Here is a 24,104-nt window from a genome sequence, read left to right as displayed (position 1 = left end):
AGTATTCCATGGTGTATATGTACCACATTTCCTTTATCCATCAAACTAAGACATACTTCTATAAGGCTATTTCAACATTTATTTCTCTAGCACTGTGTTTATATTATTCTTTTTTAAATGTGGGCAAAAGAGTATTTCGAGCTCCAATCTAGTACTAAAAAGTGCTTTTCTGAATGCATTCATTCAAATATCTGACTTCTCTGATACTGATTCACTTTAAAGTGAGAAGAGTTGGGGGTGGGGAGAAGGGCAGAAGGCTCCCTGTTTGCAGAGAGCTCAATGTTCACTCTGTATGTGAGTACCGGAAAATGCCAGTTCTGTCTTTGGCTGAAGACTTCTCACCAATGCTTTGGACATTTTTCTCTGGTTCTGTCCTTGCTCTCCAGGCACAGTTGGTTCACTTAACCTGACTGGCTTTGAGGGCACATGCAAGTTTACATAAATGCCCTTCTGCAGGTAGTACCATGCCCTATCTACTCATCATGCATCCACATGCCAACCTTTATTTCTACTCCCGGTTTATCTCTTCAATTTTTTTAGCTCTTTTACCCTGACTCTTACTCTGAATACTCAATCTCCATAAATCTGCTTTTACCTACCAGTTAACTCTTATTAACCCTGTACTTACTTAACAGAGTTATCTCTCTAAATCAGATCACCCACCCCTGCCAATCCCACCAGTTGATTTGGAATGGCATATGTTGGTTGATATGGGAATTACTAAATCCTCAGTTACCTTTGTGAAGGAAGCATTTGTTTGGTGACTGTGGTTGTCGAACTTTGCTCCATTAGAATCATCTTGCAGCTTTCAGAAAATCCAATCTAGGTTGCATGTCATGCCAATTAAATCTGAGTCTCTAGGAGCAGAACCGGGGCATCAGCATTAAAACTCTCTAGGTGATTTCAAGGTGTAGACAAGTTTGAGAACCATGGTTTTGGCTGAAAAAAGCAACAGAAATGGAAACACTGTGGAGATGGAATTAGATGTACTGTGCAGAAAACTGGATTCAGGATCTCTTCACCTCACTAGCTTTGCTCCTTTGGATGTCATTAAACCTCTTACTGCCTTGTTTTTGTTAATGAGAAAATGGAATTAATTATTACTTCCTAGGCTAACCCTCAGAATTCTGCAGGGCATTTAGGATATCATGGTTTTGTGGTTCTGGAAACACTCTGTGATTATAACACATAATTTAAATGTGAAGTGTTTTAATAGAATGTTATACGGTAGAAAGGCCAATTTTTCAAATTGTCCTATCTCTCATTTCACTCATACACCATTCACAAATTTGTAAGCGCATGAAATCTGTGATAGGCAGACCCTCTCAAACTTGTTTTTTGGCCACTCCCTTCTCTCTCTTGGTGCTTATGACAAGATTCACGGTATCTTCACAGTATTCACTGACTATCCAGGACCATAGCCCTAATCACCATCCTGCTCTGCTTTCACTGTATTCAGAATGATGAGAGGAAGAGGGTGACTTCGGCAGCCAAAGGCTAATCTTTGAGCCTGGAATTAGTGAATAGAAAAGTTCATGATGTTTGGCTAGGATTCCAAGGACTGCAAGTAGTGTCCTCCTTTCTGGGACTATTTTGTTATTTCCATTATGGTACTTCCTTTTTAAAAAACTTTTTGACTGGTAGCTTAACTTCTATGCCACCTTATTACCTTCTTTCTCTGTCTTGAATTCTTTTGAAATTGCCATAATATCTTGTATTGAGTCTTTCATTTTTTATTGGCTAATGCTTCTGCTCAACACTTCTGTCCAGTGACTAACAACTATATTTCTGGTTTTGACTGGGGCCCTAGCCTCTATTTCTGACAACTATTTGCTTAATACATTGGTTTTAGACCCACATCACCTCAGAACCATGGTTAGCACAGGGATATTAGGACTGGCCTTGTCCTCTAACACACCTGCATTATTATTGGTCTGATCTTTCTCACTCATTATCAGTTCTTTGATTCTTTACCTACTAAAATACTTAATGATACAGTATTAGATAATAATCGTGTGCATTTTTACAATGGATTTTTCAATATACCATACCTTAAGTCAACAGAATGACTGCTGCTTGATACTTTACCTATTAAAATATTTAATGATCTGATTCTAGATGATAGTGATAGTGTGCATTTTTCTCTATTTATTTTTTGAAATAGAGAAACATAGGTTCTTGACTTGTAACTGAAGACTGAAATTGTAAAAGTATAAAATTCTACCAAATAAATTTGTAGGTTTCATATAATTTCAATAAAAAATTGTTAACCTGTTATAACTTAAATAGTCTAAATTTCATCTGAATGAGTAAACATATAGAGATAGCCAATACAGTTTTTAAAAAGAAAAAGAGCTCACTTAAAAATGGGGATCTCACTTTGATGACAAACCATGTAGTAATTTATCTAATAATCTTAAACAGAATGGTGTTGGTGCTAGATTCAACCAGTAAATCAGAATAGAACAAGCAGCACTGCCTATGGAATATTTAGTACATGGAGGATGAAAGCAAACATGAGCACACAATGTTTTAGTTAGATATAGGAGTGGGGAACAAGTAAAATTTCCGCTTTACCTACCGAAAAACATTCAGGCAAATTAGAAGTTAATGAAATCCTATCAGAACTGGGGGGAAAAAAGAATATCAATAATTATTCGATCTAAAAATAAGGAAGGACTGTCTAAGCATAACAGCAACAAAGAGAACCACAGCCAGAAAAGTCAGCAATAAATATGCTTAAAAATGGAAAATTCTGTGTCATATATAACATTTAAAGATAAATGGCGCATTAGGAAAGTATTTGAAACATTCATGACAAATAATAGAAGCTATCAATCTATAATATGCTCACACAAATTGATTAAAGGAAAAAAGTCCTTAAACCCAAGAGAAAAATGGTTAAAATGTCACAGCAAGCAATTCTTTGAAAAAGAAATACAAATATTCAATAAATATATAAAAATGCTCATTTTCATTTATAATCCAAGAAATGCACATTAAACAACTATAGAAAATTATTTCCCACCCTTAAGAGTGCTAAGGGAAAAAAATTTCTCATCCAATAATGGGAAGATGTTACCAGTCTGTCATTTTATTCAGAGTAGCATAGAATTTATCTTTTTATGTATTAATTCTCGGAGACCCATCCTGAAACAATAATCAGATAAATGATCAATTTATTATATTATGGAAGATTTAAAATTATACATCCATACATTTAAAAGGATTTTACATAGTCACTAAATCGTGTTTGCAAAGAATATTTGATAATATGCAAAAGTTCTCATAAAGTCTCAAATAGAAATAACGCATGATACAACATGAGATAGCAAGGCATAATAAGAGTTTACCCACCAAATGATCATATTAAATCACAGTTTGTATATTCAGGGCACTTCCTCATTCATCACTCATTTAATCCTTATTTGGTAGGAAGGGGAAGCATTACCTACTTGTCTTCTTGAGTTGATAAAGAAATAGATTCAAAGCTGATGTTTTCTCATACTAGCCCCTAACTTTTTCCCTAAGTTTAATGCCATGGGCAAAGAGCTACATAAAATAATTATAGGGTATGTCAATTTTCTGGAACTGTTCCTGAGTTCCTCGTACCATTAAATATAAGGTAATGTGTTTTTTGAGTAGCTAATATGTGGTAGGGTCTTCTCTGGTCACAAGAATACTCTGGTGAAGAAGAATGAGATGTTTTGCTTCTTTTGGAATATAACACTAAGGATGAAAGAAGATAGACCAAAAGCAAATACAAAAATAAACAATATAATTTCCAGACTTGATAAATGCCAAGAAGAAAATAGAGTGGCTTCTTAGAGAATCAGCATTTGTGGAGTGACAGGAACAGGACCTTTATTGGAGTAGCCAGGGAAGACTTCCAGGAGGAGGTGACACTTGAGCAGAGTTTTAAATGGTGAGAAGGCAGCCATGGGAAGATCTGAGAAAGAGGGTTTCTGTCAAAGGAGAGAGCAGGTAAGAAAGGCCCTGAGGCAGGAAAGAGCTAATAAGAAAGCCAGTGAGATTGGATCATGGTGTCTAAGGGAGAGAATAGTGTGAGAAGAAATTGAAGAATGCTGAGTTCAGATCATTCTGAGCTGTGTGGGTCTAGAATAGCTCATAATATGTGATTGGTGCATATTCTACTGGAAGGCAATCAGAGGGAGTGGAACTTAAACTGACCAGTTGCTCAAATAAGTAGTATTTATGTGGACAGAATGGTGAGGAATACCATAGCATCAACTAGAGCAAGATCATGATATAAAGCAGATTTATATGATAACTATGTGATACAAAAATACATTTGTTCCTTCAGTGATTCCATTCATTAGATAGGGAGGGAGGCTGACTAGCTTTTGCCGATAGCACTTTTGTTTTAACTAACATTTTAAGAAATTTCAGGTATAGTTGCTATGAAGCTCAGTTTTAGAATCCTAGTTTTTCCTTTGTCATACTACCTTATATTTAATGGAATGAGAAACTCAGAAACAGTTCCAGAAGATTGACATCCCATATAAATCAAAAATATCAAAAATTGTTCCACACTTTGTACAAGTTATAAAAATTAACAATAGAAAGTTTAACAATAAAAGGCAAATAAACAATACTGTCCAGAGTCTTATCAGTCATGTGAGGCTAATAATAAATGCAACTCAACTGATCATAAATTTAAGAAAAAATGAAATATTTATTGTGAAAGAGTAAATATAAGCCTGAATCCTTAGCAATGCAACATAAATGAACAAAAGATTCCCATTAGATTTCAATGCTTGGTCGATTTAATTTTATTGCAACTAAATTCATCTCTTTTCTGTGAGCAGATTGCAATGTAAACGAATATTTATGATGTTTTATAACTATTCATAGTTCAGTGTTAAGAAAACATCTAAAGTGCTTTTTAGTTATGTATTTTGAGATAGGTAAATTTGAATACCTACAGAAAAAATAAGCCAGGCTCCCTGTTGTGGCTTTGTTGTGTTTTGCTAACTGCTTTTTGTTTGCTAAAGTTTAACTGACTACAAGAAGAAGAGGAAAAATAAATTTCGAAAGTTTAGGATCAGTTCTTTCCTATTCAACCAACATATCATGACCCACATTCAAACATCCCACTCCTTTTCACCTCTTTTGCCCCTTAGCCTTCTGAAGTCCTCTCCTTACAGAAATCTGATGCTGGAAGAGCTCAGCTATTTGCTTTCTCTGCTTCTCTCCCAGCCTGCCATTGAAAGGCGCCCCAGGAATTATCACTAATACAGGACCTTCAACCTCTGCTGAGCGCCTGATGCTGTACATAAGCCTGAACTTTCCCATCAGCATCTTATCTTTCCCCATGCCTACATTAATTTCCTCAAGACCTCTCTCTGCCCAGCATTCTGCTTCACACCCAATGATTGCCTTTCAGTGCATTTCTTCCTTTGTCACAGAAAACAGGTGCCTTCCTAAGGGTCTCCTTAAAGTTTTTTTTTTTTTTTTCCTAGCCACTCTGGTCTTAACACTTACCAAATTATCTTTGCAGCCTCCCATCCTTGCTGCACCCCAAACACCAATGTAGAAGTTCTTGATCTCATCTAAGCTGTTTTCCCCACATCTTCCTTAAACTGTGTTACCTGCCTGCTTATCTAGGCTTAAGCAGACACACTTCCCCAGAATGACCCTTTACTCCTGTCTTCTGTCACTGAATCCACTCAAAGAGATATTTTAATTTTACCTTTTTAAATCTCTTATATCTCATCCCTTTTCTGCATTGACACTGTCCTGTATTTGGCCCACGTTCTTCAGTTTCTTCTTAAGACTTGTTACCTGAAATTTGTTCAGTCAGCAAATATTCATTAAATGCTATTGTATGGCAGACTCTGTTTTAGGTAGATGAGACACATAGGGGAACCAAATGTGTTCTTGAGGATCTCTACTCTCTTCTCTTGAGGAGCCTATATACTAGTTGGCAGAGAGCAATAACAAACATAAAATATAATAAGCGAATACCTTATTATGTTGTAAATTAAAATGTGGCAAGTGCTATGGAATAGAACAGGGTAAGGAGAACCACGACAGTTGGTGGGGTCAGGGGTTACCATTTAAGATAGGATGCTCAAAGTAGGCCTTTCCAAAAAAAGGTGACATTTGGGCAAAGACTTATATGAGGTGGGGGAATATAGAGAGGAGAAATTTGGAAGAAAAACAGAAACACTCAATAGAAAGAACCTAAGGAGAAAGTATACCTGAAGAGTTTGAACACCCACTAACCAGTAAGAAGGCCGGAATGGCAGAAGCAGAGTGAGCAAAGGAGAGAAAGTAGATTGAGGTTTAAAAGGTGAAGGGGAAGGCAAGGTAGGTATTTCAGGCAACTTTGCTGTTACTGAGGGTTTTTTTTTTTTTTTTTAAGCAAAAAGTGATATTCATGTTTCAAGAGGATTGTTCTACTGATGAGTACAGATTTTTAGGGAGTAAGAATGAAAGCAGAGAGACCTGTCAGAAGGCTTTTGAAATAGGTGATGATGGCTCTCTGGTCAAGTAGCAGCAGTGAAGGCGGCCAGAAGTAGAAGAAGTTTACCTACCTCATGACAGTAGAATAGGATTTGCTTAAGAATTGAATGTGGGGCATATAAGACAGAGGTAAGCTAAGGTGGTCCCCAAGAGTTTTGGTCTGAACAACTAGAAGCAGTGAAGTTGCTATCCCTGGAGATGGACAAGGCTGCCAATAGAGCAGGTTTTGTAAGGTAAGACCAGGAGTTCAGTTTTGGACATGTGAAGTTTGAGGTTTCTATTAGATGTTCTAGCAGAGGCGGCATTAAGGAAGAAGTTGCATATGTGAGGCTGGAATTTGAAGGAATGGGTGAGATTTTTATTCATATATATATGTGTGTGTGTATATATATACACACACACACATATTTGAGGTGTTGACATACAGATGTTACAACTATAGAGAGAGAAGAGATTCAAGAGTGGTACCCTAAGGCTTTCTAACATAGAGAGTTGTGGAAAAAATCTGAAATTCTCTCAAAAACAGAAAAGCAATGACCAGTGAGATAGAGAAAAGCATAGATAGATAAAGCAAAGATAGATAAAGAGAATGTGTGCCTTGGAACCAAGATCAAGAAAAGATATTTAAGAAGAGGATTTATGCAACTGTATTATGTTGATGATAAATAGGTCACTTAACATGAGGACTAAGAATTGTCCGCTGGATTTAGATGAATAATTTCTGTGGAACAGTGGGGCCTAAAGCATGATGAAAGTAGATTTACAAAAATAAATGGGAGAAGAAAAATTGGGGCAGTGAGTATGGACAACTCTTGTGAGATGTCCAACAAAGGGAACAGAAAAACATGACGGTAGCTGGTGGGGAAAACGAGTCAAGAGAAAGATTTTTAGGATGGGAAGAATGAGAGCATATATGTATGCTGATGGGAATGATCCATGGGAAAAGAAAAATGTCTTGCAAGAGGCAGGGAGAATTGCTTGGAGCAGGCAAGAGGGAATGGCATCTAGTGCCCACGTGGAGAGACGCTTTTAGCAGGTGCACAGGAAGCTCACTGCTGATGTCAGGTAGGGGGTCCAGGACATGCAGGCTCTGAAAGTGGTAGATGTGGTGTTGAGGGTCTGTGGAGGTTCCCTCTGGTTGCTTCCATTTCCTCAGTAAAGTAGGAAGCAAGGTCAACCACTAAGTATGAGGTTGGGGAGGAAGAGGCAGTTTGAGGGAAGAAGAGGGGTGATAAATATCTGGAAGGTGGAGGAGTGAATGGCCATGCAGCCTGATTGCTGGGCAGCACAGAGAGCCCATTCCTGGTCATGAAGATCAAAGGTGGTCTGTCAGGGAAACTTTGTCTCTCTAAGTACCTGGTTTGCTCCATCTTGGTCTTGTTCACAGTGAGAGTTCTGTGGCTAGGACAGTGCCTGGCACACAGCAGGCACCTCATCCCCATCCTGCCTCTAACCTGGCCTCCCTCGAATTCATTCTTCACACAGCTGTCAGAGGGAGTACTGTAAAAACAATGCTTGTCTAGTTGCAGTGATTGTCCTTAGTCCTCAGTACAGCTCAAACTTGTTACGGCAGGACAGAAAGCTTTTCGTGTCCTGGTCTTTGGTTAGGTTTCAAACTGCAGCTGTTGTGTTTATCCTCATGCCCCACACTGTAGGGGCAGTCGTATTGGCCACCTAGCAATTGCCATAATGTTCAATGCTATTTCTTTCTGGACTATCCTCATCACCTCTAGCTCTCACCTAACTAATTCATACTGATGCTTCAGAGATTCAGCTCAGACATCCCCTGCTCCAAGGAGCCTTCACTGACACTCTCCCTAAAACTTCCTCCTCCCAGGCTGCACTGGATGCCCTACAGAATCCTTCGGTGACTTCTATCTCACCCTTTCTTATGTGTCTTCTCTGTTCAACAAAATAATATTGGTAAATTCTAGCATGTCAACATGGTATTTATCTGTATCCTGAACTCCTACCATGGTGTCTGGCATATAACACGTTCTCAAAAAATGTCTGTGGAATGAAGGAAGAAAAGACAAGAACCAGTAATGACTGTCTGTTGTCTATCAAGACAGGTTCCAGTAAACATTAATACATAATACATAGCAGTAAGCTCCAAGGCAGCCATTCTGGACTTCTTGGATTATTTGCTTAATTCTTTGACCCTTTCCTACTCCTAAAGTTACTTTATGTATATCTCTGATTTTTACAAGTAGAATAGTTGTGATCTCTGATTTTTACAAGTAGAATAGTTGTGATGTGTTTAAGATCTGATTTGCAGACATGGCATCAGTAAGACATACTCATTGAACAGTTTTTCAGAGTCTGGAGTTAGGTGGCCCTGAGCCATGCTCACTTACCTATGTATGATTAGCAAGGAGCAAGAAACACACACTCTGGAGGCCTTTAGGCCCAGGCTGAATCTACACTACCTCCCTTTACCTCTAGGAGTCTCCATATCCTCATTTGTGATAAGCTTGCCTGGAGTGATAGTCTAAGGATGGCATTTTGTAGATGAACAAAAAATGCTAGTTCGCTGTTATAATTGTGACCTAGGATTCTCATTGTTTAGGCATCTGCCCTGAATAACAAGTGGCTACAGATCTGAATAAAACAACTCTTCCACTTGACAAACCACCTTTCTCTACTCTCTGAGGTCAGCCTGCTTCTTGTTCTTTAGGTCTTACTTTGAATGTCCTCACCTTCTTCAGTCACTCTGTCTAAATCAATTCTCACCACACCTTCCCCATTCCCCACTTACCTCCCCCTTGTCATCTCAACGCTGCAGTCCCTTCATAGTGTTGATCAGCATTTGCAATTCTAGAGTTCAAGTCCCATAATTATCTTGTTCAGAGTTATATGTCCAGTGCCTAGAGTCCAAAACATAGATAACAAGCAATCCATAAATACTTGAAGAATGGATAAATTGCACTATGTTTTGATCATACTGGACAGCTAATTTGCCTAGGAATTCTAGGAGTTGTTTAATTTTACCAAGTCACCTAGAAACTTTGAAGAGAATATTTGTCTCTCAGCTTCAGGTATAAGGTTCATCCTTTCTAGACTTTTCTTCTGTCTCCCATTCCTAATGGCTTCACCACTGAAGATTATGACAACTATATTCTGTGCTTGCAGAACAATTTGTAAGTCTAAACCATCTTCAAAAGTTCTTAGCAAATGCATGGAAACAGAATATTTAGAAAAACAGGCAGCTTCTTAAATGAAGCCTCTGTATGTGTATATATATATATGTATGTATAATAAAATCTATTGGCTGTGCTTTAGGATTAGAATCCCAACCTGCCTCCCCATTCCACCAGGAATTGAAGGAGCATGCCAGAATGCGTTGGAAAGCTGATTATGTCCTGCAGTCGCTTACGAACTGGCTCAAGACGTCAAGACTGACATCCTTGAAATCTAGTGAGAATCTAAGTCAATATAAATCACGGGCTAAACTGTGTTTTACTGGAGAGTCGTGAAGTTACTCTAACTTAAATACAGGGTACCCGAGTGGGGGAAGATCATTGAAGGCTAAAAGCTTCCTCCAAGAGGTGGGGCTTGAGAATGAGTGGAAGAGGCTTGGTATCTGGGAGGCGTGGCTAGAAGGGGTCGGGGTCGGGGGCATGGCCCCTGCTGGTAATAGGCTTGCAGTTCCCAGAAGGAGGTAATGCAAGGACGCGAACCTAGGTGGGCGATGAGGGAGGTGGGAACCTTGAACGGCCCCGGGTCTGGCACACTGTGCTGAATGTTGGATGGTTCTGCAAAAGCTGTGACTTCCCCTCTACTTGTTTATTGCCTCCTGCCTTCCCCAGAACAAAACAAAACTAAACCAACACCACCAAACAAAAAAAAATCTCTTCCCTCAGGATGGGCAGCAGGTGGAGATTCCACGTTCTTGCTAAAGGAACCATAAGGACAAGTGTTTATGAAAATGTGTCTGGCTAAAGAGTTATTTTCCATAAAGGATGAGAGATTAAAAACAAATGACAGCAGGACGCAGAGCATGACTGTGTGTGCATATGTGTGTACTGCGTCCACCTTTGTGTGGGTGTATAGTCTATACCCATGTTGTGTGTATGTGTGGTGTGCTATAGAGTGTGTGTGTGTGTGTGTGCGCGCGCGGGGGGGTGGGTGAGTGTACAGTATATGCCCATGTTGTGTGTATGTGTGGTGCGCTGAAGAGTGCGGGTGTATGTGTGTAAAGCACACATTTTTCTCCTTCCTCTGGCACCTGCTTGGGCATCCTCAGTTCTTGGCTTCTTCACAGGCAGAAAGAGGTTTGGGGCGCGGCCCCTGTTTCCTTTTCTGCTTCTCTGTGCACCTGGTGTCCCCTTTTGCTCTGCTGCCCACTGCAGGGACCCTTCCTCTCACTGCTGCCTGCTTTCCTTCCCAGCCAGAGGAAGGGGGCCATGTTCCTGAGGAAGGCGGGAAGGCCAGCAAGTGACTTTGATGGATCACTTTGCACGGGAGACCCAGCGCTCCTAGATTAGAGAGGCTGCAGCTCGGCGCCCGTGCCTCCAACTGGGGTTGTTCTGATGAGATATTTTTCTCATTAACCTTGATAACTCTCTGCTGATATACGGATCTGTTTGCACTAACAGAACCTTTTTTTTTTTTTTTTTTTAATATTTTTCGGTCTTCTACACCTTCCAAGGAGGAGAACTCGGAGCTTTGTGTCAGCCTACAGGCTGTTGAGTAGCCTGGGTGCCAGCTTCTGGGCGCCCCGGCAGACCTGCAGGGTGGAGCTTAACAAGTCCCTGTGTTCAGTATCCTGGATTTTCTTGGCCATAAAGCTCTCAACAACTGTGGAATAGGTGTTGGAGTGAATGAGCAGTTTAGAGATTTAAGAAACCCATGAGGCAGAGATGGGCTCATCTGCTCCCACTCCCCCTTCACTCCCTTTAGCCTGCAGCAAAACCCAGCTACTTGCTGTGGCTCCTTGCAATAGCTCTGATTTCAGACACCTTGGCCTCTGCCAGAACTGTCCCTGTGCTTCAAAGTGTAATGGCAACATGCCAGAACCATTACTTGGGGCGTGTCTTTTTCATCAAGCTTTCTCTTCCCTAATTAAAGTGAATTTCTGTATTGTGTACATACTACCCTTACGGTATTTATTATAATAAATTGTGCCTATTGGTCAAGTCTTTTTCCCTGGCAGTCTGTGAGCATTTTGAGAATACAGTCTGTCATTTTCATTTTTGTTTCCTCAGCATTAATACACGGTCTGGCAACAGTGAGAATTTGGAGAATGTTTGTTGACTTTTGAAGAGAATTGAATAAGACACAAAATTAGGAAGTGCCTTGAATGCTTCATGGAGTTTAGTTTTATGGGGGAAGTTATTAGCATAGGTTGAATTGTATCCATCTGGGGCCTAATGTTGGGCCCTTACACATAGAGCATCCTAAGTATCTCCCCAGAGGCCCTCAGAGTGGACAGGGCAAGTCAATATATTGAGGATCCTGGTCAATTACAGTGAATAACTGCAAAAATGGGCTCCAAGGATTTAATAGACTAACAAATTAAACACCTTTATGAAAACCCACTGCAATACAATTATGTTGTCTGTGAGGTAAATTTTAATTTTTTAAATAATTCACAATACACCACAGGCAGCGTGATCCAGTATGAGACACAAGAGAAATGATGGCCATCTTTCAATTTTGACAGTGTACTTCTGTGAGTTTACACAAAGTGATTTAAAAATTATGTCAAAGTTCTAAATTTAAGCTTCTTCATGAATGTGATGCCTGCACAGTAGCTTTGTTTGACTTTTAGTCTCTGATTTGATCCTTCACTACACATGCATACAACAAACACCCTCTCTCCATTTTTTCCTTAGCCAGGCAGCCTTTGCTTATCAACTGACACTCCATTTTGGAAAGAGGTTATGTATTTGGGGGGAAGTAAAATTACCTTATAATTCTTTAATGAGGCTGACAAAGACATTGTGTTGGGTCATAAAGGCAGGACAAGTAGAATGTAAAGAACTCTCCAGATGCTCTCCTCTCTGAAGAACACAGGGAAGTGTTTGCTGGCAGCTGCTGCAGTGTTGGAGCCAGTGTTGATGTTTGAAAAAAGGACTCAGACTGAAGGGAGAGGAATGATGTCATCTCTTGAAGCAGGGGCCAGTTCTTAAACTTAACACTCCTTAGAATAGACTGTGGGGATGGAGTGAATTCTAAGAATTTGTACTTCTTACAAGTTTCTGGTTGTTGTTGATGTTGCTAGTCCATTGGTCTAAGGGAAACTGCATAAGAAAAGTGTGCCAGGTTACCTCAGAATTATTAGAGATGAGAGGAACCAGTGGGTGCTATTTGAATTATAGAGAATTTAAGATGCAAAGGATCTGATAAATCATTGGATCCACACCCTCATTTTATAAACAAAGAAATAACAGAGATCTAATGAGGGGTAGTAATATCATTTTAAAAATAAGTGAGTTGATGTTACTAATATTTGGTCACAAAGTCATCTAAAACCACCCAAGTGGTTGTTTCAGCTACTAAAGATACTAAAAAGACTATAGTGATATACAAAATAGAATTGAGAAGTGAACACTTTTCTTTATCTAAAGATTCTGGTTGCTAAATTCAATGTAAGGAGAACTATGTTCAAATTGTGCTTCATCTAAATGATTTCTTCCTACTATGTGCCAGGCACTGTACAAGGTCCTGGGGAAATAGCTTACAGTCCAGTGAAGGAGATTCACTTTTGACAGTATAGAGTTGGCTGAAGGGAAGTTTTCAGAAAAGCTCTGCCTGCTGGAACTTTTACGGAGTATCAGCCAAGTGACAGAAACTGAAATAGTTGCGAAGAAGTGGGCTTACCAGCAAATGTACCCAGTCCTTGGCAAATGTAGAGATATGTCTAAGGTCTAAGGTCTATCAAAATTATTATGCTTAAAATTGAGAAATGGGGTCTAATTAAACTAAAGACCTTCTGCACAACAAAAGAAACTATTATCAGAGTGAACACACAGCCTATAAAATGGGAGAAAATTTTTGCAATCTATACATCTGACAAAGGTCTAATATCCAGAGTCTACAAGGAACTTAAACAAATTTACAAGAAAAAAAACAAACAGCCCCATTAAAAAGTAGGCCAAAGTCATGAACAGACACTCTCAGAGAAGACATTTATGCGGCCAACAAACATATGAAAAAAAGCTCAACATTACTTATCATTAGAAAAATGCAAATCAAAACCACAATGAGATACCATCTCATGCCAGTCAGAATGGCTATTATTAAAAAGTCAAAAAACTACGTATGCTGGTGAGGTTGCAGAGAAAAAGGAACGCTTTTATACTGTTGATGGGAGTGTAAATTAGTTCAACCACTGTGGAACAGAGTGTGGCAATTCCTCAAAGACCTAGAGGTAGAAATACCATTTGACCCACCAATCCCATTACTGAGTATATACCCAAAGGAATATAAATCATTCTATTATAAAGATACATGCACACATATATTCATTGCAGCACTATTCACAATAGCAAAGACACAGAATCAACCTAAATGGCCATCAATGATAGACTAGATAAAGAAAATGTGGTACATATACACCATGGAATATTATGCAGCCATAAAAAGGAATACGTTTATGTCCTTTGCAGGGAAATGGATGGAGCTGGAAGCCATTATCCTTAGCAAACTAATGCAGGAACAGAAAACCAAACACCACATGTTCTCACTTATAAGTGGTGGCTGAATGATGAGAACACATGGACACATGGCGGGAAACAACACACACTGGGGCCTGTTGGTGGGGTTGCAGGAAGGGAGAGCATCAGGAAAAATAGCCAATGCATGCTGGGCTTAATACATAGACGGTGGGATGATCTGCGCAGCAAACCACCATGGCACACATTTACCTATGTAATAAACCTGCACATCCTGCACATGTACCCATAAACTTAAAAGTCGAAGAAAAAAATTATTATGCTGTTGTCTCATATATTTTGAGGAAGCCTGGAAAAATCCAGCCAGAACAAGTGCTTCTTGTTTTCTGCTCCTATTACAGGGCTTTCACTCTCTTTTGGCCTCAGTTTCTTGTGTAGCAAATGCTGTGAGGATTTAATAGAATGAGATGAGGAGAGTAAAGAGGCTTCACTCAGGGCCTGGCAATGTGGAAGATGAGCAATAAAATTGTAGTTTATGCTATAACTTTAGAATGTTTAGAATTCCAGATATGCTGCTTTATAAACTGTGTGCTATGAAGTGAATAATATTATTCTTCCTTTGTTAAGAAAAAAAGGTTCAAAAACGTGAAGAAACATGCTTACACAGTTAGTAGCGGTAGATCATGAATTCAAAGCTACAGCCGCCTAAAACCAAGTTTCTTTTTCTCTTTTTTTTTTTTTTTTTTTGGAGACGGGGCTCATAGTCACTCAAGCCAGACTGCAGTCATGTCATTGTGGCTCACTGCAACCTCTAATTCCTGGGCTCAAGTGATCCTCTCATCTTAGACTGCAGAGTAGCTGGAGTAGCGGTGCTATAGGCATGCATCAACACACTTGGTTATTTTATTTTTTGTAGAGGTGGATCTCTCTATGTTGCCTAGGCTGGTCTCAAACTCCTGTCTTGAATGATCCTCTTGCCTCAGCCTCCTCAAGTGATCTTTCTGCCTCACCCTCCCACATTGTTGAGATTACAGGTGTGAGCCATCTTGCCTGTCCTATTTTCTTAATTATTCTTTCTTAATGATACTGTGGGATGTAAAAGTTCTGAAAAGAGTTGCTTGTTATCTGATCCAAAGAATTAGTTGATCTATAGTACTTTTTGTTTTGAAGGGGGTTGTGTGTAATCACTTCAGCTTTCTTCACATTATTTCCATAAGTTAAGAGTTAAAAACTGGATTTGTGGCAAGTTGCTATAGTCCTCATCATACCTTTTATCTTATACCTAATCTGCTTCACTTATTTGTGTTACCTGCCACTTCCCTTTGGCATCTGAACTTATGGTCCTGGAATATTCCTTTTCTATTTCTTCTTGCCAAAGAACCCTGATGTATCCACATAAAGATTTATACATATAAGCTCATAACAGATTTACTTAAGTAATAAAACAAAACAAAAAAATAGAAACAAGTCATATATCTATCAACGAGTGAATGCATAAAAAATTGTGGTAAGTCCATAAAATGAAATTTAATAGAATAAAAAGAAAAGAAAGGCAAGAACATGGATGGATATTAAAAACATAGATAATGACTGAAAGAAGCCAGAAATAAAAGGACACAGTGCATGATTTAATTTGTGTGATATTCTAGACCTATAGTTCTGCATTGAAACTAATCCATAGCAACAGAAAGCATATCAATGGTTGCCTGAGGTCAGGGGGGAAGTGGATGGGGGGATTGACTTAAGAGACACAAGGAGCTTCTGAAGAGTAACGAAAGAGTAATGAAAATTTTCTGTATCTTGATTGTGGTTGTGGTGATTACACAATTGTATACATTTGTCAAAATGCATTGAACCATATACTTAAAATGGATGGGTGCATTTAATTACATGTAAATTATACATCAATAAAATTGATTATTTAAATTAGCTCTTGAAGGGCCAAAGAGCTTTGCAAAAGAAACAATGCATGTGTCTGCAGAGTATTGGACTTCCAGCTAGGCGACCTTAAGGTTTCTCTTAATCTCATCACAAATTAGAGCTAAAACTGCATAACCCAAATAAAACCAACTGCCTTGTGGACAGTTCAACAATATTTAGGTAGAATCATTTTATATTTGCTAGAGATGCTCTTGCAACAAATAGTGATGGAGGCAAAATTTCAGAAGGTATCTCATGTGTGGGATCTCACTCTTCTTTATTTGTGGGGGATGGCACTGCCCTTACTTATAAAAGATACTTTCTGTGTGGTTTTATTTTTTAAACTGAAATACAATCTGTATATAGTATACATATCATTAGTGTCTAGCTTGATGCACTTGCATAAACTGATTACACTCACGTAATTTTCACCCAGATTGAAAATAGAGCAACCTCAGCATTCCAGACACCCTCGCATGCTACTTTGCACCCCATTATTCACCTCAAAAGGGTAATCTCTCTTCTAAAAGTTGGCATCATAATTTTATACTTTTAAGACATTATGTAAATGGAATTGTATAGTATGTACTCTTTTGTGTCTGGTTTCTTTGATCAACATTCTATTTATGAGACTCATTCATACTTTTGCCTGTTGTGAAATTAATTGTTCTCATTACTGTGTAATATTCCATTGTGTGAATATACTATAATTTATCAATTTCTAAAGTTGGTTTTTGACTAATGAAACCTTCTTTAAAATATTTGTAGCTTGACATAAAAAGCACAATTCATGAAAGGAAAAATTGATAATTTTTTTTATAAATTATAAATTATAATTGATAAATTATTGAACATCACCAAAATTAACTTTTGCTCTGTGAAAATTCATATGAAGAAACAAAAAAGACAAGCTACAGACTAAGGAAAACCATTGCAAAATCCTACGCCTACGGAGTCTCGCTGATTGCTAGCACAGCAGTCTGAGATCAAACTGCAAGTCGGCAGCAAGGCTGGGGGAGGGGCGCCCGCCATTGCCCAGGCTTGCTTAGGTAAACAAAGCAGGCAGGAAGCTCGAACTGGGTGGAGCCCACCACAGCTCAAGGAGGCCTGCCTGCCTCTGTAGGCTGCACCTCTGGGGGCAGGGCACAGACAAACAAAAAGACAGCAGTAACCTCTGCAGACTTAAATGTCCCTGTCTGACAGCTTTGAAGAGAGCAGTGGTTCTCCCAGCACGCAGCTGGAGATCTGAGAAGGGGCAGACTGCCTCCTCAATTGGGTCCCTGACCCCTGACTCCCGAGCAGCCTAATTGGGAGGCACCCCCCATTAGGGGCAGACTGACACCTCACACGGCCGGGTACTCCTCTGAGACAAAACTTCCAGAGGAACGATCAGACAGCAGCATTCGCGGTTCACGAAAATCCGCTGTTCTGCAGCCACCGCTGCTGGTACACAGGCAAAAAGGGTCTGGAGTGGACCTCTAGCAAACTCCAACAGACCTGCAGCTGAGGGTCCTGTCTGTTAGAAGGAAAACTAACAAACAGAAAGGACATCCACACCAAAAACCCATCTGTACGTCACCATCATCAAAGACCAAAAGTAGATAAAACCATAAAGATGGGGAAAAAACAGAGCAGAAAAACTGGAAACTCTAAAAAGTAGAGCGCCTCTCCTCCTCCAAAGGAACGCAGTTCCCCACCAGCAACGGAACAAAGCTGGACGGAGAATGACTTTGATGAGTTGAGAGAAGAAGGCTTCAGACGATCAAACTACTCCGAGCTACAGGAGGAAATTCAAACCAAAGGCAAAGAAGTTGAAAACTTTGAAAAAAATTTAGACGAATGTATAACTAGAATAACCAATACAGAGAAGTGCTTAAAGGAGCTGATGGAGCTGAGAGCCAAGGCTCAAGAACTACGTGAAGAATGCAGAAGCCTCAGGAGCTGATGCGATCAACTGGAAGAAAGGGTATCAGTGATGGAAGATGAAATGAATGAAATGAAGTGAGAAGGGAAGTTTAGAGAAAAAAGAATAAAAAGAAACGAACAAAGCCTCCAAGAAATATGAGACTATGTGAAAAGACCAAATCTACGTCTGATTGGTGTACCTGAAAGTGACGGAGAGAATGGAACCAAGTTGGAAAACACTCTGCAGGATATTATCCAGGAGAACTTCCCCAATCTAGCAAGGCAGGCCAACATTCAGATTCAGGAAATACAGAGAACGCCAAAAAGATACTCCTCGAGAAGAGCAACTCCAAGACACGTAATTGTCAGATTCACCAAAGTTGAAATGAAGGAAAAAATGTTAAGAGCAGCCAGAGAGAAAGGTCGGGTTACCCACAAAGGGAAGCCCATCAGACTAACAGCGGATCTCTTGGCAGAAACTCTACAAGCCAGAAGAGAGTGGGGGCCAATATTCAACATTCTTAAAGAAAAGAATTTTCAACCCAGAATTTCATTATGACAAAGGACTAGTTTTTAGGCTATATAAAAAGCCATGAAAACTCAACAGTAAAAACCAAATAATTCAATTAAAAAATGAGTAGGAAACATGAAGAGACTTCACTGAAGAAGCTATACAAATGGCAAATAAGTACACACAAAAATGTTCAACATTATTAGTCATTAGGGAAATGCAAATTAAAACCACAATGAAATATTATTATCCACTTACCAGAATGGCTAAAATAATAAATAGTGATGATACCACATGCTGACAAGGATGCAGAGAAACTAGATTGTTCATATATTGCTGGTATAGATGTGAAATGGCACAGCCATTCTGGAAAAGAGGCAGTTTCTTATAAAACTAAGTATGCAATTACTGTATGTACCATCGTTTGCATTCCTGGGCATTTATTCCAGAAAAATGAGAACATTTGTTCACACAAAAACCTGTACACGAATGTTCACAGGAATTTTATTTGTATTAGCCAAAATCTGGAGTCTGCCCAGATGTTTTTCAATGGGTGAATGGTTAAACAAACTGTGGCATAACCATACTATGGAACACTAGTCAGGGGAAAAAAAAAAAAAAGGAAAAAAACCCACTGAACCACAGATATAAACAACTTGGATGAATCTCACAAAAATTATATAGAGTGGAAAAAGGGTATTCAAGGAAAGCCACATCTTCTTATTTCCCCTTCCCCATCTGTAAACCCCAGCAACCACTGTCTGTTCTCCATTTCTGTAACTTTGTCATTTCAAAAATGTTACATGAATAGAATATGAATGGAATTGTACAGTGTGTAACCTTTTGGGATTGTCTTTTTCCAATCTGTATACACATACTGCATATGTGATAAAACTGTATAGAAGTAAATACACACACACACAAGTGTGTACAAGTAAAACTAGAGAACTCTGAGACTGGTGAGTTATATCGGCGTCAATATTCTGATTGTGGATTTTGCTATTACAAAATGTAAGGGTAAGACTGGGTAAATGGTACATGAGCTCTCTCTGTATTATTCCTTATGACTCCATGTAAAGCTACAATTATCCCAATATAACTCAATAAAAACTTGTATTTATTAGGTTTAGCGATCATTTCTAACTTAGAAATAAATTACTATAATGCGATTGTATTATTATTCCTAAGAAGCTATCAGCTTCTTTCATGATTGTTTTTGATCAATAGTAATTATTATTGATAAGAAATAATAATAATGGTTACTAAAGACTTGGAGTGGGATCATTTTGAAGCATGAAATTCTTGAAATAATCTAGGATTTATCAAAGTGGCGAGCTTTGGCCAGCAAACGGCACTTGGGAAAGAAAGGTACCAGGTAATGGAATATGGTAAAACTATGTTCACTTTGCAAACATGCTGAGGGCCTGATGACAGCAGGCTTTCTCATGTCTCTGAAAACTATCCGCCAAGGGATAAGTGTGTCAAGGGCTGAGCCTGAAGAATTCTAGTCTCATACTCCAGATTTGTTTCACAGAGGCTTTACGAGAGAGCAAGATGAGAAACACATAGAGCTCATATTATGGTGGAAAACATAATTAAAGAAATAACCCCTCAAAGAGACTTTAACATTCCCTTGGATTCTGAGAATTTTATCAGAAACTTGAGCCCATAGTGGCAAAGGACTGCTTGCGGAAGTGACAGAAAAACGTGAATGAATGGATTGCTTCTGAAAAGGCAGTTCATACAAAAGAACAGTCATAGGGGGAAAAAAACTCAAACTGTTTTTCCTCTGTTCTCACACCACAACAATAATCAACACAGAAGACTTCTGTGACCAAATGTGGGGGGGGGGGGTTCTCCCCACCAACAAGCAAGCAATCAACCTGCAGCAGATGCCAGCTGGGTGTTCTTAATTAATTTCCAACACTATCTACCTGGGGCTAGCATCAGATCCCACAAGGTGGGGGCTCAGTCCCCAAGACTACTTCTCACTTCCAATGACAATCCCAAGCCCCAGGTTATTTTTCCTGTGCTTCTGACTGACCAGCTATAAATTCACAACTGTCTCCTTGGTTATGATTACATTTGCTGGAGTAGCTCACAAACCTCAGGAAAACACTCTCATTTATTAGTTTATTACAAAGGATATTTTAAAGGACATAAATAAATAGCCAGATGAGGAGATACATATGGCAAAGTCTGGAAGTGTCCCAAGCACAGGAGCTTCTGTCCCTGTGTAGTTGGGGTGTGCCGTCCTCGCAGCACATGTTTGAGTTCTTGCGCACCTTCCTGTAAGCCTCCATATGTTCAGTTATTCAGGAGCTCTCTGAAACTAGTCCTTTTGAGTATTTATGGAAGCTTTATTACATAGGGTTAATTGATTAAACTATTGGCCACTGGCGATCAACTTAACCTTCAACCCCACTTTCCTCCCCAGTTGTTTGTGGTGGGGATTAAAGCTCCCATCCTTTAATTCTGCTTTGGTCTTTCCTGGGATCAGCCCCATCCTGAAGCAGCTAGGGGCTGTCAATTATCAGTCAACTCATTAGCATACCAAAAGACATCACTTTGGAGTTTCTAAGGATTTCAGAAGTTGTATGCCAGGAAAGAGGATTGAATACCAAATATATGTTTTACAATATTACAGAGAGAAAATTATATTATCTTTCGTCCGAAATTAAAAAATAATTCCAATATTTCTGAATGAATTGTTGAGATTGGGTTAAGGAATCTAGTTCTCCAAACAAGCCAGACTAAGTACGGTCCAACCATAACTAAAAACAAAACAAAATCTAAAATTGGAGATTATTCCACCTGTGAGCTTTTATTTGTGATATTTGATCTGAAACTTGATATCCCATCAATATGCAAATAATGGAGGAACTTGAAGATTGGCGAATGGCAATGTAGACCGTTTGTGTGTAATACCTGGAATTCACCAAAAATGCTTTATTTTATTGTTAAGTCACACAGATTCCCCAGTATGTACCTGGCATAAAGTAGGAGCTAAATAAATCTTTGCAAGAAGAAAGGGCACACAAAAAGAAGAAAGGAAGGAAGGAAAAGGAGGAAGGAGGGGAGAAAAGACCATATTTTAGGCTTTGGCTGAATTTATACACCTAAAGACAAAAAATAAAATGTGTTTGATTAAACTGTTCAGTAAGTAAAAGACATCGACATTTCATCACTTACTTCACACCTTCCAACCCTCTTCCCAGTAAACCATTGATTAGTGAGTTAAAATATACATTTAGAATAATTTCAAAAGTTCATAATTATGAAAAGTATAAATTGAGATGACTGTTTAAAATGGATTTCTTTCTCTCTCTCCCTCCCTCCCTCAGAAAACTCCAGGTGAGGAAGGAAGAAACATGGTTAGACTACAGTGATGCCATTTCCTCATGTAAGCATTTGACTTAAGAAATTGAAACTGGCCATGATTATTGAGTAGGCCTGGCAGTTCAGCAGAAGGATGATCAATGGACTTCAACTCAGATGCAGAGCTTGACTGACAGAAGATAATTATCATTCAAGCTAATGGGGAACTTGAATTGGACTCATTGGTGTTAGAAAGTGAAGAAAGGGTAAGTCTTCCTAAATAAGAAAAAAATAATAATCTCTTTGGTGAGTTCATCCTTTTAGCCTGAGTCTCTTTGATAGTAGACAGTAAAAAAGTTTGCATCTTCAAATAATCATTTTCAGTTTAGATTATTATCAATGTTCTTTGTTGCTGTTATTTAGTATATTTTCACAGCAAGAGGCTAGAAATTGCCTTCTTTCCTCTAGATGAGAGCAACTGAGCATTATAAAGGTTTTCTGCCAAAATCATGGAGCCTCAGATAAGTAATCTCATCCTTCACCTATGATAAATAAGCTATTAAAAATCAAGAAAAAAAGAAACAGTTAGAATGTGTGAAATGCACAGACAATGTTGTAGAAACCTCATTTGTGAGACCATGAGTCTTCCCCATTGTTTCACCACAATGCTGAATCTTCTTTATTTATATTTTTGTTTGGGGATTTTTTTCTTTCCCAGGCTGAAATGTTTTGTGCATGAGACTGAAAAGCTGCCAGGACTGGTCCATCTGGCTGGCCAAATGGATTGTGCTCACTGGAGCAATGCCACATGTATACCAGCAGAAAGTTTAATTTCTGGGCAGTCTAACACCCTGCCTCTTTTTCAGTGTAATAGAGACCACATTTCTGTTTTCCAGAAACTTCTCCAATTGACCTGAATGTTGTCACCTCGTCTTGCCTCCCATAATCTTGATCCCAGTCTCTGGAGAGTTCAAGAGTGCAAATTCTTCTTTCTATCAAGTCCGAAGCAGTGAAATGAGTTTGATGAAAAGGGTTATGGCAAATGAAAAATCACTAAGTTGCATTTGATTACATTTGTCTGACCTTGAACAATCTTAGGAGCCAGAGTAGTCATTTCAGTTAACTAATTTAGTTTAAATTACTTAATTAAGAAATAAAATTTCGTGGAATTCCCTAGATTAATTTGCACTTATACTTACGAGCATCAACATTTGTAATCAATTTAAAGAGGAAATAGGCCTAGAGTATTTTATAGTTTGCAGTGAAATCTAATTGGATTCATTTGGGCTGAAATAGGAAATACAGAGAGATCTATTTTTAATTTCCCAAATCTTAAGAACAATAATGGCCATTTAATCTTAGTGAGACACTGAGTTTTAGACTTGAAACTGCGGAAATTTTGGATTTTGGAGATAAGTGGCTGATTCCCCCTGTGTTCTTACCTTTCAGGGAAGGTATTCACCAGTCTAGATTGCAGCAGAAACCCACAGGCTGTGTTGGCTTCTGCATCAGCAGAGCAGGGAGGGTGCCTGGATCTGCCAGGGCCTGCTCTTCTCAGCCTCTGCAAATGTTCTCTATCCAAACCTTTCCTTCCTCTCTTTCTCCAGAAGATTTAAATGAGAATGTCAAGATTAGATATGAGTGTTTAAGAAGATTCTGTCTGATGTTCAGGACAGTGATTTGAGAGGGAACAGACTGAGACACAGCGGGGCATTTTTGAGGCCACGTGTCTGTCCTAGTCAGAGATCCTAAGATCCTGAAGTAAGACAGCAGTAGTAAAAATAGAGAAGAGATATTCTAGAGTTCATATCAAAAAGCTTGGTGATCTATTGGGACAAGTTGGGGAAAAAAAGGATAAGGGAGAAAGAAAAAGCAAGGATAGCTAGCAACTTTCTGTCTTGGATGACAGCTAGTCCCCCATGCATCTGTATATTCAAGCTTGTCTGGAGCTGGGCAGGATTATGCCTGTAGTACCATCCTTTGATTTTCCAGTGTGTTTCAGTTTGGCGGTCAAATTTATATGGTCACTCTAGTAAAAGAATGAATGGCAATCACATTGGGAACTTCAGGGTAGAGAAGAACTGAAAGGAGGTTTTAGACCTATTATATCTGAAATGCCTATGTTACAATTGTATTTATTTACTCACTTCCTTTAAACCGTTGTTCAAACATTCCCTTTTCACTGAGCTTCCCCTGACTATCTAATCCTTCAACTTCCCCCTTGACCCATCTTTAATCCTCCTTTTTTTGCTCTACTTTTTCTTTACTCATAGCACTTTACACCTTCTGTCATGCTGTATAATTCACTTATTCAGGATGTTTATTGACCACTGCTTGACCTC

General features: G+C 38.9%; 1 long non-coding RNA gene across 5 annotated transcripts in view; it reads right to left on the bottom strand.

Annotated features, from left to right (window-relative positions):
• The window catches only part of LOC112132276 (uncharacterized), a 92,184-nt gene that overhangs the window by 7,700 nt on the left and 60,380 nt on the right, over positions 1-24,104 (bottom strand). For 2 of the 5 annotated variants that reach the window (XR_010135980.1, XR_008522757.2), the window contains 4 exons: positions 9,248-9,356; positions 5,714-5,805; positions 2,582-2,627; positions 737-939 (listed from right to left, as the gene is read on the bottom strand). This is a non-coding gene — a long non-coding RNA (uncharacterized LOC112132276). The remainder of the gene's footprint in view (positions 1-736; positions 940-2,581; positions 2,628-5,713; positions 5,806-9,247; positions 9,357-24,104) is intronic. The other 3 variants (XR_010135978.1, XR_010135976.1, XR_010135977.1) reach the window with 2 other exon arrangements.

This window comes from Pongo abelii, chromosome 11, assembly GCF_028885655.2.
Source record: "Pongo abelii isolate AG06213 chromosome 11, NHGRI_mPonAbe1-v2.0_pri, whole genome shotgun sequence".
Taxonomy (NCBI): domain Eukaryota; kingdom Metazoa; phylum Chordata; class Mammalia; order Primates; family Hominidae; genus Pongo; species Pongo abelii.
Note: the sequence above shows the minus strand (reverse complement) of the source record. Positions and strands in the feature narration are given on the sequence as shown.